Below are 13853 nucleotides of genomic sequence, written 5' to 3'. Positions count from 1 at the left end.
CCAGGTGAGATTTTCTGGAAGCCACAAAATACAGAAATTGATCAAAGCAGAGAAAGCGGGTTTTGAAAGATATTTTGAAGGTTTTTATCTGATTCAGCAACATGCAATAGAGTCTGAAGACTGTTTACTCTCTTGCAGTTCTTATGTGACTATGAAGCAGTGGAAGGAACCCCAGTGGAGGACAGCCAAGTGACTTTAATCAATTTAATATTAATCACTTTCATAGAATCATTCTTGCATTCTGAAATTTTGAAAAATCAAGATTACCCTGCCTACAGATGGAGGGAAAAATCCACCTTTCTTTGTCCTTCAACGTCCTAAAGCTGCATAAATGAGGCAATCTGACATCCAGCAAAGACAGGTGACAATAACTTCCATCCTCCAGAGTAAGACATGGATCATCTCAAACCACAGCTGACAGAAAATCCAGGTCAAATCTTCTCTCTGCCTCCTCCAAAAATACTGACTATGATCTGTAGCAATACAAAGTTCCAGCAGTAAGAAAAAGAGAGTGCCAAAGAAGGATAAAGGCAATAAATGTAGGGGACCAAACTGATGCATCAGGTTCACTGTTCATCTTCCTGGCATGGTGCAGATGAGGGAAAAGCAGATGCTGCTAAGGTGGGAGAGGGGATATTCCATGTAACAATGCATACTGCTCATATTCCCTAATTCCTCACTTAATAAAAGAGTGTCAACACTCAATGCTGACACTGCAACCAGTTGAACACTTGGAAACAAAACTAGGGCAGAGCCATTGCTGCTCTCTCTCAAAGTTGACTGCTTTGGGCAGCCTCCTCTGCTTAAAGTCAGCCCCACCAACAACCCAAGACCCAGTTTGTAAGGTCCTGCTATGCAATCCCTATTCATGTTCCTGAATAATATCACAGCCTCCTACAGTTCTAAGTGAACCATTTAATACACAATACATACTGAAGAAATAGAGTAGATATCATTAAAAGTATCAAAAAGCACCTCTTATTTCCAAAGTCACTTGACTTCTTTGAAAATCACCCATAAAAGATTGCCTAGATTCAGCCCTATGTTTTGGCTACTCTTCAAGCCCAAGGGAGATATAAATCTGGAAACCAAATATTTCAAAACTACTCCTGAAGAACCAAAGAACCACTTACAACACTGGGAAAGGCAGCCCTTTCCAGCTTTTTGGGTTTGGTTTTCTTGGGATTTTTTTATCCATGATGGCATATCAGAAACATGCCTGGGAGGATAAATGCAGGTACTGTTTGCTTTACATCAATCTCTTTCTATATTAGCATTCCCATAAGGCTATCCTCACTCACGAGAAATAAAACAATAGGGATAAAGTATCCCACTAGAAGCTCTGAGAGAAAAGCTTAAAGCTATGTCTTGGGATGCAGGGGGGAGAGAGTTACATGTATTTCAGTGTCTAAAGTCATAAAATTGTACTGCTTTGTTCAAGTTTTATCCCATACTTTTGCAGTCTATGTCTACAGTAACACACTGGTTCAAATCAAATCAGTTTTATACACTTTTGAAGGAAGCTGTCTTGTTCTATGAGAGCTTAAACTGATCTTTGGCCATGATATTCCAACTGATAGGTGGAGAGCAGGGCAGGAAAAGGTTCATTTCTAGCCACATTAGCTCTGTAATCCAGCTCACCATTCACATCAACACCACTGGCCAATGGAAAGACTGATCAACAGGTGTAATAAGACATGAGGGATAGCAGTGACCCCAACACAGTTGGATTAAAACTATGAATCCATTTAGCTACAAAATGAAATTGCACACCTTATTCTCTGATCAGAGCTTTACCTGCCCAGTTACATCAAAGTGAACACAATAAACTTTAAATCAACTTATTTAAAATATAACCAACAGGCTGTTGTACAAGCTTAGTACATCAGTATTTCTCTTACATTGTTGGGACAATAAACATGCCCAAAAATCCCAGAGCAAAATGGAATACTTTTGTGCTATTGTGACTCTCAATTATCTATTCTTTCACCTATTGTAAATACCATCCTAGAGCAGTATTCTAGTTTTTTGGGTGGTTTTCTGGTCATAACAGCCTTTCATGAACATCCAGAAATTTAAGACTATTCTTTAGTAATGTTGACTTTTGCTACTAATAGTTTTCTTTTGTTAGATTTGCTCACTGGCTCTAATTTTATAATATTTCCTGCAGATGGCCAGAAATAACATGCATGCAAGGATAAAAAGGAGGATGCAAATTTCAAAACAATGCCATAATCTTCATTACAGAAGTGTTCGCCTAGTAATTAAGTGTGGAGCTGCACATATGGTGTCTGATTTATCCTCATATTTTCACTGATGCAAACTTGCTATGATAATATTAATGTAAATGTAACCATACCACTTTTCAGTCTGGGAGCACAGAAAAGCTATTTTTTTTCATCTCTTTTTCCATTAGTAATTACACATTTTTTTCTTCCCCCACTAGAAACTGAAAGAAAGAAAAGTAGCTACAAAGTTATAGGTTTAGCTATTGCAAACTTTCCTTCTCTTCCTTTGTGTATTTAAGGAAAGTGGCTACTTCCCTTAAATACACAAAGAATTTAATTCTCTTTTGGTTGATAAGGATTTACATTCTCCTGGTCTAGGATTATTCATCAGTGTTTTCACTCTCAAAAAATGTTATGATATCCACCAAACAACAAGAGTTTCTCTAGTGAAATATGTCCAAGGCTTCTGCCCTCTGCCTAAATATCTTAGACTAAAATTTAATTCCTGCTGAAGAGAAAATCGACACTGTCCCTTAACGTGGAGCAATAGAGAAAAAATTTTTCAGTCCCTCAAGTCCTTCCCTGTAAGAATACTTAACAGCACATGCTGAAGCTTTTGGTAATTTGTAGGTATAATTACTAGGTTTTTTATTTCACTTATGACTCCCTTTCCACTCTGTTTTTTAAGCCCAGATTTGCCAAATTCTGACTTTTTACTTGTGAGGAGTTATGTGTCTTTTTCTGGGCATAGATCCATATTAGTACAAGCCAAAAGGAGTGGCAGGATTCAACTCCTGTTTATACTGTTCAGCTCCTAGAAAGCAGACCTTCCATTTTGTACTCCAATTCTTGATAGTCTTGAGAGACTAGGTAAACTCAGAAATGTCCTAAATTAGAAATTCATAAACAACACTTCGTAAAAAGTAATTTTTCATATTCAAAAACTCAAAGATGAAATTTCCACATTGTGATAATACCAGCTTTCCTCCCCACTCCCAACCCTCCATGGCTTTCTATGAAGTATAACTAAATTGTAAAATATTTACTGTGGACGGGCAACTCCTTCTCTGGATTGCTTCTCCTCTGCTTGTACTTATTAACAAGCTTCAGAATAATATTTTTGCCTAGATGTACCCTTTTCAATTAAGAAATTTCAACTCTGAATTTCACTTTTAGGCCTCATATCTTTGCAAATTAGTTGAATCTCCACACACACTGCATGCTCATTTTAGAGCAGTTTGACTCTTTTCAGTAGCACATCTCTATTTCACTGTGCATCAATTTAAGTTCCTTATGGAGGTATTTTTATTTGTGAAGTCTTACAGTTGAAATTTTGTATTCCATGTAAAAGCTATATGGTGAACAGTTAGAACTTGTTATAGATAATTAAATACATAATCTTTAACACCAAAAAAACCCTGGGTTTTTGAAGCCAAAAAGGCCTTTTGTGAAATAAATTACAATCAAAACTAGATCAAGTTAACCCAATGTAAAAGATAACATAGAAAAAACAAAGTGCATAATTACTGATGGACCTAAATACCAGAAATAGAAGAAAATTACTTATCATTATTTCTGTCCCACTCACAAATAATTCCAATGCAGTTATTACAGGATTGTAAGAGAACTGATCTCTCAGACACTGGTCAAAAGCAATCAAAAATTCATAATGATTATTGCTGTACAAACCCAGTCGAAATACAGAAAAAAGAGCGCTGAGAAGACACTTTTCTTTAAATAGTCACTGATTAGAGTGATAGCAGTAAACTCTTCGAAGCAAATCGTATTCCTCCTTGACCTCTCCCCCTCCCCAAATTTGCTGTGGCTTAGAAATTGGTTGACTTTACCAAAGGTAACCTCAGAAATCCAGTGTTAGAGAGAAATGGTAAACAGACACTTTAAAATCTCTTAAATTCCCAAATATTCTCCCACCTTTAAAACACCAAGGTGGGTCTCATGGTTGATGGATACAAATCAATATGCCACAGAAATCTTATGCTGGGATAAGAAAGTTGATGTTGAAAATCAAAATTATAATCTGAGATGTTAAGAATCTCAGTTGTATGGGAAGTTTAAAGTAAGTCCTTACTTTGAAAAAAAAACCAACTGTTACTAATGATTTTTGTAATGCTTCTATATAACATCACAACTCTTTTCATAGCTCTTTTTGGAAGAGCCCCAACTGAACAGAATCACTGAATCATTAATCATGGGAAAAAACCTCTGAGATCATTGAGCCCAACCCTTGGCCCAGCACAGCTGTGTTCACCACTAAAGACTGTCCCCAGGTGACACTTCCACACACTGCTCGACCACTTCCAGGGATGGTGGCAAAACCCCCTCGCTAGACAGCCTGCTCCAATGCCTGAACACCCTTCTGCTGAACACATTTTTCTTAATGGGAAATATTTAGCACTCAACACTTAAACAATAAAAATTTCAAAATTAAGAATTTCCATCCATGCATGCCAATTGCCTGTTCACTTTCTTCATCAGAAAAAATAACGAAGGCACAAATTTCTTTGCTTATTTTTTTAACCATTGAGAGCTTCGTGATCAGCTCTTTAGATTTTCTTTCAGCATTTACTCATAACTCCAGAAACATGCCCAGCTTATAAAAAATACAAGTCTAACTCACTCAGATTGGATCTTTGTCTCTCAAAAGGCAAGCAGAGAATGATAAAACTGAAATTATTAGCCATAAGACTTCACACTGTTCATCAAAGAGTCAGATGCAGCATGTAAATTAATAAAAGCACTCTAAATCATTAGTCAGCAAATTATATCACAAACTTTCATTTAAATCTCTTTATTAATGTGGGAGCTGTTCTATCTGAGAAACCATGAGAACAGGGGGATGCTATTTTTTATATGGATTTCTGAGACTTTGGAAGTATAAATCAAATTTTCAGTATAGATTTATTAACGATTTATGTGTATATCATGTATATTTTTATAAAGACAAGCATAGCACCCCTTTCAGAAGTTTACTTACGCATGGAAGAGATTACCGAGAGACTAAAGCAGTAGATGAATGTGACTATAACATAGAAAAGATATAAAGGACATAAATATATTTAAAATATTAGATTTTTAGTCTTTTGGGGACACCAATTTTAAGATCTGATGCTTGAAGCAATCTACTAATGTTTCAAATGCAACCTCCAAGATGCAGAAAACCTCCTGTCACCCTGCTGACTGCACCAAGAACATACAAATGTAGACTGTTCAAATACTTCTGTGAGAAAAATTCTCCAAGCATAAAATAATAGAAACAGCCTATTATTAGACAGTAGACTAAAATGCAACTATAGCTAAGCAGCACAGTTTAAATCCACTAGAAAACCGTCCTCAGTTCAAAAAATAATTAACATTATACACAAGTTAAATCTCTGGAGTGATGTTAATTATGGTTTTCTCTTTCAGTGTCCCAAGTAACAACTAAATCTGCCCCTGCATCTAGGTCTAGAAAATTTTACAAAATATTACTGTTTAGCAAAAACCAAAAAATCAAAGAAGAGAAATATATTTTTTGTGTTGGAATACAACCACAGCACTAATAATCACTGCGATTCTGAATTACATGAGAATATAAAGATAGCATAAATGAAAGATAAAAACATAACATATAGGTTAGAGGACCAACAATTAGAAAAAAAGGTTTTTTAACTCGCCAATATACTAGCTAAGATTCATTTGCCTTTAAAAGCATAGGAAATAAAGGAAAAATAAAATCAGTCTTCAAACTAACATAACCTGGTTCCCTGGTTCTGTGTCTTGTAGTTTATTTTAAATAAAATTTTCCTCTCTATCAAAGTACTTGATAATATGGAAGAGCAGCTCTGTGATGAACCGTATTTCAACTTAAAAATCAGCCCTCAAGATTAAAAACATCAATTTCTCACTGAAGCTGAGGTTATGGCTAACCTTGGCTGTTGCAAGGAGAGGGAGGATCTGTGCAACTTAATTCCACTTGACAAGGACAGACCCAAAGCACTGTCATAATGGGCTTCTCTTCTTTCTCTGTGGCCTTTCCACTGCAAAAACTGATTATGAGATGAACTTATGTTTCCATCTTGAAACAGAGCAGAGAGCAAAGAAGGGCTCACTGTCAAAATAAGATGTTACTTTAAAAAAAAAAAACAAACAACTAAATGTACTTTAAATTTAATTGAATTCTTTTATCTAAACTATAGAGGCATTGAGTTGATGCATCGACCACTCAGTGGATGAGAAACTGTCTGGATGGTCAGACCCTCAGTGCTGTGGTGAATGGCTCAATACCCAAGTGGAGACCAGTGACAAGTGGCATCCCTGAGGGGTTAGTACTGGGAGTGATACTACTTAACCTCTTTGTCAGTGTCATGCACAGAGTGACTGAGTGCATCAGCAGCAAGTTTGCCAATAACCCAAGCTGCATGGTCTAGCCAATACACTAGAAGGAAAGGATGCCATCCAGAGGGACCTGGACAGGCTTGCAAGGTGGGACTGTGCAAAACTCTTCAAGTTCAACGAGGCCAAGCACAAGGTCCTGCACCTGGGTCATGGCAATCCCAAGTACAAACAAAGGTTAGGTGGAGAACAGATTGAGAGCATCCCTGGTGAGAGGGACTTGGGGGTGCTGGTTGACAAGAAGTTCAAGACGACTGAGCAATGTGCAATTGGAGCACAGTAAATCTTGGGCTGCAGCAAAGGAATTGTGGACAGAAGGTCAAGGGTGGGGATCCTCCCCCTCCATTGTGTTCCTGTGAAACCCCAGTACTGGAGTACTGCATCCGGCTCTGAGATGGATGCATCCCAACATAAGGATGTGGCCCTGCTGGAGCAAGCCCAGAGGAGGGCCAGCAAGATGAGGGTTGGAGCACCTCTCCACACTCAGATCTGGGGCTGTTCAGGCTGCAGAAGAGGAGGTCCCAGGGAGACCACACTGAGGCCTTCTGGTACCTAAAGGGGCCCTGCACAAAAGATGAAGGTGAATGTTTTACAAGGGCATGAAGTGATAGGATGAGGGAGAATAACTTTAAACTGAGAGCATTTTTAGATTATATACCAGGAGGAAATTCTTCACTATGAGTGTGCTGACACACGGCTTGCCCAGAGAAGCTGGGGATGTTCCAAGCCCTGGAAGTGTTCAAGGCCAGACTGGATGGACTTTGAGCACCCTGGCCTAGTGGAAAGCATCCTTTACCATGGCAAGGGGTTGGAAAGAAATGATCTCTACAGTCCTTCCGATCCAAAACATTCTTTCCTTGATAATATCAGATTTTGCACTCTTATGAATACTGCAGAGATAACTGAACGAATGTTTGGAAATGATACTGTCTTTCAGAGAATTTTCTGAGCATTCACCTCTCAGACTTGAGGAATATCTGTAAAACACTGAGAAAATTTGCTTTTAACAAAGGTACCTGATCTCAGATTTCTTTTAAGTCTCAAATCCGTCACAAAAGGTGAATAGTTAACCAAGATGTTGTACAAACATCACTCTTACAAAAACTTCTGCATTTTCTTGATTTAAGACTCAAAACAGACCCTTAGGAGGGAAAAATTAGACACTGCTACAAATGATGATGCAAAAGGAACAAAAACCTCTCCAATATGTGACAAAATAATTCTCTTTCTCTTAAAATATAAATTCAAAAGCATTTTCAAAATCAACAAAGTGCATCTCCTCTTTTATTTAGGTAAAATAGCCAATTTTCCACTCTATGAATAAAAATTTTGGACTATTGCAACTCTAAACCACAGATATTTGTGAATTAGTCATTCATTCATGCGCATTTAGCTTTCCATTGCACTAGAGTTTGTCCTCAGAAAGCAGATACTAGTGTTTTCTGTGTATACACTAAATGTGCTTGAACCTTGTATGTTTCTGTTTATCACTGGGAGGCCATGACTGCCACCAAATACAATCCTCAACTACTTAAATAATTGTAACATTAGTGCACTACATTCAAGCTGTAACAGAATCAAAGGTAGCATTTATTCTTTCGACTGCTTTTGCATATGAATCAAGATTTCCATTGATCTGCCAGAATGATGTGAAATTGCTTTGGTTTTTCTTTCCCAGTAATAATTTATAGCAAAATTTAATAAAACCCATAAAGAACATATATTATCAGTTATAGAGGTATTTTAAATAAAGCTTACAGAAGAAAAGACATAAAGGAAATAGAACTTGAAATGTTGAACTTTGGAACAAATCATAATCTGCAAGCTCTTTGAAAACAAAGTTTATTTCTACTGCTCATCACGTAAGAATTTTCTACTTGCTTTTGTTTTGTTGCTTGTTGATTTCTTTAAATGTGTATAATGATTTACATTTTATTTAGGAAGACAAAGGCCTGTTATAATAACAAAAACATGAACAGTTCAGAGTTACAATGCCTCTAAAGAAAGCCTCTAAAATATTTTATTTCTTAATGGAAGTAAAAGCATGTACAGTAATAATCTAGAAGTTCCTATCATTTAATAAGCGTATTTTTAGTAATAGGTTTTTTATCTGATTAAAGTTATGAGCTGCTTTCAAATTACTTTGTTTCTTTTTGCAGATATTAGGAAATTCTTTATGAAGGAACTAAAAATACTTTCAGAAAGTTTTTAATATGCTGATGTGAAAATGATAGTGGCTTTTACCACAAGACTGCCTATTCAGTGGTAAAAATATTTCAGATTACAATAAACCTCACTTGGCATAAAATGAGAAGAAAGCTCTCTCTGTCAGGAAAAGAAAGAAATATTTTAAATATCCTTCATCTTCCATCTAACATTTCCAAGTACTTTATTGCACAAAAAAAAGTCTTTCTGAAGTCTGCTCTGAAAAGCACGGCTGGACACCAACCTCAGTTAATTCAAATGCAAATTAACGGTGAACTTCAACCTACTTCAAGCAATCAGTTTAAGCATTACCAACTCTCCCCTCATTTAACTCTTTAGAACTTATTTTCTTAAGATTTGCAGGACTCAGCAATGCAACCAATTACCTAATTTTACATAATGTATGGTATAAAGAGTGATTAATTGAATAGACTTACCATGATCATTTCTAGGATAGAAGGTGTAAATACCTGCATAAATATTGCTATCAAATAAAGCTAAAAATGGATAACAAATAACACATTTCCAGTCATTCTCATTCCCACTTGGTAAGGAATCCTGCCTGGCTAAACCACAGCAACCTCTCTTGGCCAGTATATTTAGCCAATACAAACAGAAGTAACAATGGCAGAGAGGAAAAGAAAGTCACCAGCAATTAGGGAGCCTTTCTGAAGTTCTTCTGCAACAGTAAGTGTGCAGTAATTCCTTGATCTGCACTGGCCCATCCAAATCAAGACACATCTGTTAACAAATGCAACTGCTAGAAAGGAACACAACCTACCAGAACTTTGTAAATAGAGGTTACTCAACCCAAAACCTAAAGAGAGAACTTGCAAAATAATACAGAAGAGAATAAAGCTGTGGGTTTGATTCCTCCTGAATATTTTTCCTGGGCAGTAGAAACCCCTTATATTGGAGGTGTTAGAGGGAATTTCTCACAGCACTATTTTCAAAGGGGCTAGACTGCCACTGCTCCTGGTCAGCCCACAGCTTCCTCAATGTCTCTTTGCTACAGAGAAAATATTTGATTTGCTGCTCTTCTGATAATATAAAATTGTTGTCTTTTCTGTCTACCAAGAGTCAGGAAAAAGCATGCTGTATTAAATATGTATAAAATCCTATGCAAATAAGGTTCCAGTCTTTTCATTTGCTGACAGCTATTCCCTGACCTTCAGAAGGTAAAAAATAAAAAGCTTGAACTAAAAAACAGGATTAAACAGATTTACAAATAAACTTGCTAATCTATTTACTTTAAAGTTATGTAGCATAACAGACCAAGCTACACTGAATGGTTAGCGAATATGGTCCTGCTTTTGCCTAGAAAAATCGTAGAAGTCAAGAGTGGCACTTGAGTCATTGCTTCCCCTTGAGTCAGTGATTCACTCCTGCAATATTTAATATCCACAATTATCCCATAATATTTGCCAGTCTAGAGAAAAATAATCAGAAATTACTTCCTAAACTTCATTTGACCTCTTACCTTTGAGATATCAAAGCCAAGTTCAGATCTGTTAAATGGCAGACCTACTCCTATTGGAGCTCCATCTTTAGATTTGAAACTAACAAAACAGAGCAGAGCTTTGTTTTTTAACATTATTTTATAGTCTCTAAGAGTGACAGAATAGTGACAGAAAATTTGTATTTTCTGAAAAGTTAAATAAAGTCACAGTTTGGGACAGCATGCATTTTTCTAAAAATAAAAGTTTGATATTTTTAAAAAGCATAATTGATTGCAACATCATGATTGTAACAATTCTTTTATTCTAAGATTGAATATTGCTTTTAAACAAATATAGAGGATTATTGGATGAACTCACATACAAATAAAAACAGGATGAAAAACTGACATGATTAGACATGGTACATCTAGAACACACCTAGAATGGAGCAACCAGAATATTTGGGGTTTTACTGATCACCATTTGCTGTCAAAGGCCTTAAACCAGGAAATAACCAATTGATCCACTGGAAAAAGTAAGCTCTGGACCCCTGACAGGGTTGTGCATAGGCTGATATTTTCAATAGTCTTGTGCCCTCATATGCCCACCTTTGTGCATTGGTCAGCTTAAGAAGGGTCCATAAAGTAGCTCTGTAAACCTGAATTTTCTCTAAATGCTGTTTTTGTAACAAAACCCCTCCCTGATTTCACATTAGTTCAGTCAGGTGGTTGGTCAAGTCATTAACAAGTTTTGTGTGATGTTGATAAAGGACTTGAAACTACCTGTTATATAAAATCATATTCTTACAATTTTACAAATATGCTTGAACAAGCACGTGCAGACACTGCAGACAGACTTCTTCTAGTTAGAACCAATGACCAAAATGGCTATGGACCACACTTAATGCATACGTCTATTTAGAACACCATTTTGTTGAAAAATAGCAGTGCCATTTTATCTTCTTCAGAGTATATGTATAATTTCAAATATCCACTTTTCAAACATGATTTGTCAAATAAATCAGCCTAATACAAATGAAGGCAAAATATTACATAGAAAAAGCAACCAGATATAAATTTAAAAGCACAGAATTAATGTCTTAGTATCAAAGTTTATCATCTGATTTATGCTGGTAAAATGACTGATCTCAGAAAGGTCAATGACTTTTAATCACGTAATGATGGAGATAGTCCTGTTAACTGGAAAACGACTATGTGTATGATAGAGACCACTCAAGTGAACAATGATTAGCAGATTCAGGCCCTGTATAAACATTAAAATTTTAGATATGCAATTGGTGGGTTTGGGTTGCAATGTTGTGGGTCATCCTGCCCCTCAGTATTATCGTAACGTCTGCACCACATGGTTCACAATAACTTTTTCAAAATAATTTTGTAGTGTCTACTTCAAAAAGTAAGCATCCTGAATCTCCATACCTTCAAAGACATCATTTAAAATTATATCAGTATATTTCAAAGCAAATCAATATTCATGTCAATGACAGATGATAAAAGCTGTCTTAGCTGATGGATAGACTGCTAATGAAGGCTTGCAACTAATGCAAGTGCTATGTAATAAACTTTCATTCCCTACTGTTGAGAGAGGAAAAAGAGAGCTACTTTATGACTGGGGAGAGAACAATAAAAACATATTTCCTAATTCTACCCAAATGCAATGATAGTCTTGGTTGACTGAGCTACTTTCTCATCATTTTTCTAGCTTTCAACTTCACCCATCAGTAGCTCTGTGCTGCTGCCTGATGGTTATCTTTATACTTCAGCTGATACAAACACTCAGCAACACAGAACCCACCTTAACATTAAGGAAATTATGCAGGAGTAAAAAAATGCTACAATACTAAGAAGCAGTCACCTTCCATCAGCTTCATCCCATCAACAAAAGTTACTTTATGTTCACAGCTACTACAACTGCTAGCACCTGAGCAGGGCATCTGTGTAGAGAAAACACTTGTGGGTCAGGTCCCAGTTCCTAGGAAAATTCATCACAACCAAAAAGAGAATGAAGTGCCACATAATCCTAAAAACACAAGGTGAGGACCTCATTGCCTGCTTACTCTGTTCAGTTATCTCAGTAGCACTGGCTAGCAGCAGCTGCAGCTTATTCCCTCTGGAATCTGCCTTAATCTCAGGCAGCCAGCCCTGCGTGGCGCTGAGCTCTGCGTGTGCACAAGTCGCTGCACGGCGCCCAGCTCCGTGCGTGCAGAAATCCCTGCGCAGCACCGAGCTCTGCGTGTGCACAACTCCGACAACTCACTCAGGCACCAGCAAACTCCTCTGTGAGGCACAGCTCCGTACCAAGCTCACGAAATGTTAAACACTGCTGAGAAAAGAGACATTACGTCTGCCCACACTTCTCAGTTCTATTCAATTACTGACAACAGCAGTCCTACAAGTGCAACATAATACGGTATTATTAAATCCAGGATTCTCATTTACGCCTAGATGCAGCCTGGGAGCAGGCCTGATGTTCAGCCAACATCAAAGGACACAAATTCACGACTTTCACAGACACACACATCCCACACTGACCTTGGAGGCAGAGGTGGTGATGATCCCTTTCATAAAGGCGCTGCTTCCCAACTTGACAGTGTTACAGCGCTGAATTGTTTGTCAAGTAGCAGGGTATCACCGTCCTTCTGTTACACACGTATTCAGCACGCACAAGAACACAGAGCAACATGCGGCTATGCTTCCAAATCCTCTCTAATTCCGTCTTTACTCTCTACTTCCCAGAATGACCTCGCATATCCTGTCCTCCCCCAGACTGAATCAACCAGAGCTTCTCTAGTCCCCCCAAATCGGTTTTTATACAAAGTAGGCTCTGAAATGTCTATTGAAATCTTTCTATAATATTCAAGACTCCTAACACAAAACATTTTCAACCATTTAAAAATTACCCTGAGAGCCAGTTTTCAATAAAAACAAGCTTGAACTTTTCACTCAGATTCATCTTTTGTTTATGGAGCCCTTTTCACTGAAAGCTGCACCCTTTTTCCAAGCCCTGCCCCTACACTGACCTAAGGGCTACCAAGCTTCCAACTTTCCGCTGCCTTTAATTGCCGGCTCCTCCATCCCACCCAGCACCCCGCTACTATTAACATGAAAAATACGTATGTATGCGTGTGTATATATATTGGCATTGCTGCTTACCTTGTCCAAGAGTCACTTAAATCCACAAGGGGAGAAAAAAAAAACAAACCAAAAGCCCCAGCTCCACGGGTCCTCGCGCAAATCGCAAAGAGAGCAGCACTTCTTCTCCCTTTAACAAAGCCACAAGCGGCTCCGCGGCGATCCGGTGAGCGAGCGAGGGAGCGAGCGAGGACTTCTCCGGGGCAAAGTGGGCGCAGCTCCCGGCAGGGCTCGGCTCCCGGCGGCAGCAGGCGCGGAGCTCCGCGGCCGAGGCGCCGCGGGGAGGCGCGGGCGGGCGCCCTTCAGCACCGGGCGCGGCGCGGACAGCAGCGCTCCCGCCCGGCCCCGCTGCCGCCCGCCCCGCCGCGCCGCTCGCACCGCCCCCGCCCGCCCCCTGCGCCGCCCGGCCTGCCCAACTTGCGCTCCGCCACCCACCGCCC

General features: G+C 38.4%; 1 protein-coding gene across 2 annotated transcripts in view; it reads right to left on the bottom strand.

Annotated features, from left to right (window-relative positions):
* Window positions 1–13609, bottom strand: part of FSTL5 (follistatin like 5) — a 270104-nt gene extending 256495 nt beyond the window's left edge. For both annotated transcript variants that reach the window (XM_058803344.1, XM_058803345.1), the window contains exon 1: window positions 13435–13609. The gene's annotated coding sequence lies outside the window, so the exon portion shown is untranslated. The remainder of the gene's footprint in view (window positions 1–13434) is intronic.
* Window positions 13610–13853: the final 244 nt, after the last annotated feature.

This window comes from Ammospiza caudacuta, chromosome 4 (genome assembly GCF_027887145.1).
Source record: "Ammospiza caudacuta isolate bAmmCau1 chromosome 4, bAmmCau1.pri, whole genome shotgun sequence".
Classification (NCBI taxonomy): domain Eukaryota; kingdom Metazoa; phylum Chordata; class Aves; order Passeriformes; family Passerellidae; genus Ammospiza; species Ammospiza caudacuta.
This window is presented reverse-complemented; position numbering and strand designations above follow the sequence as displayed.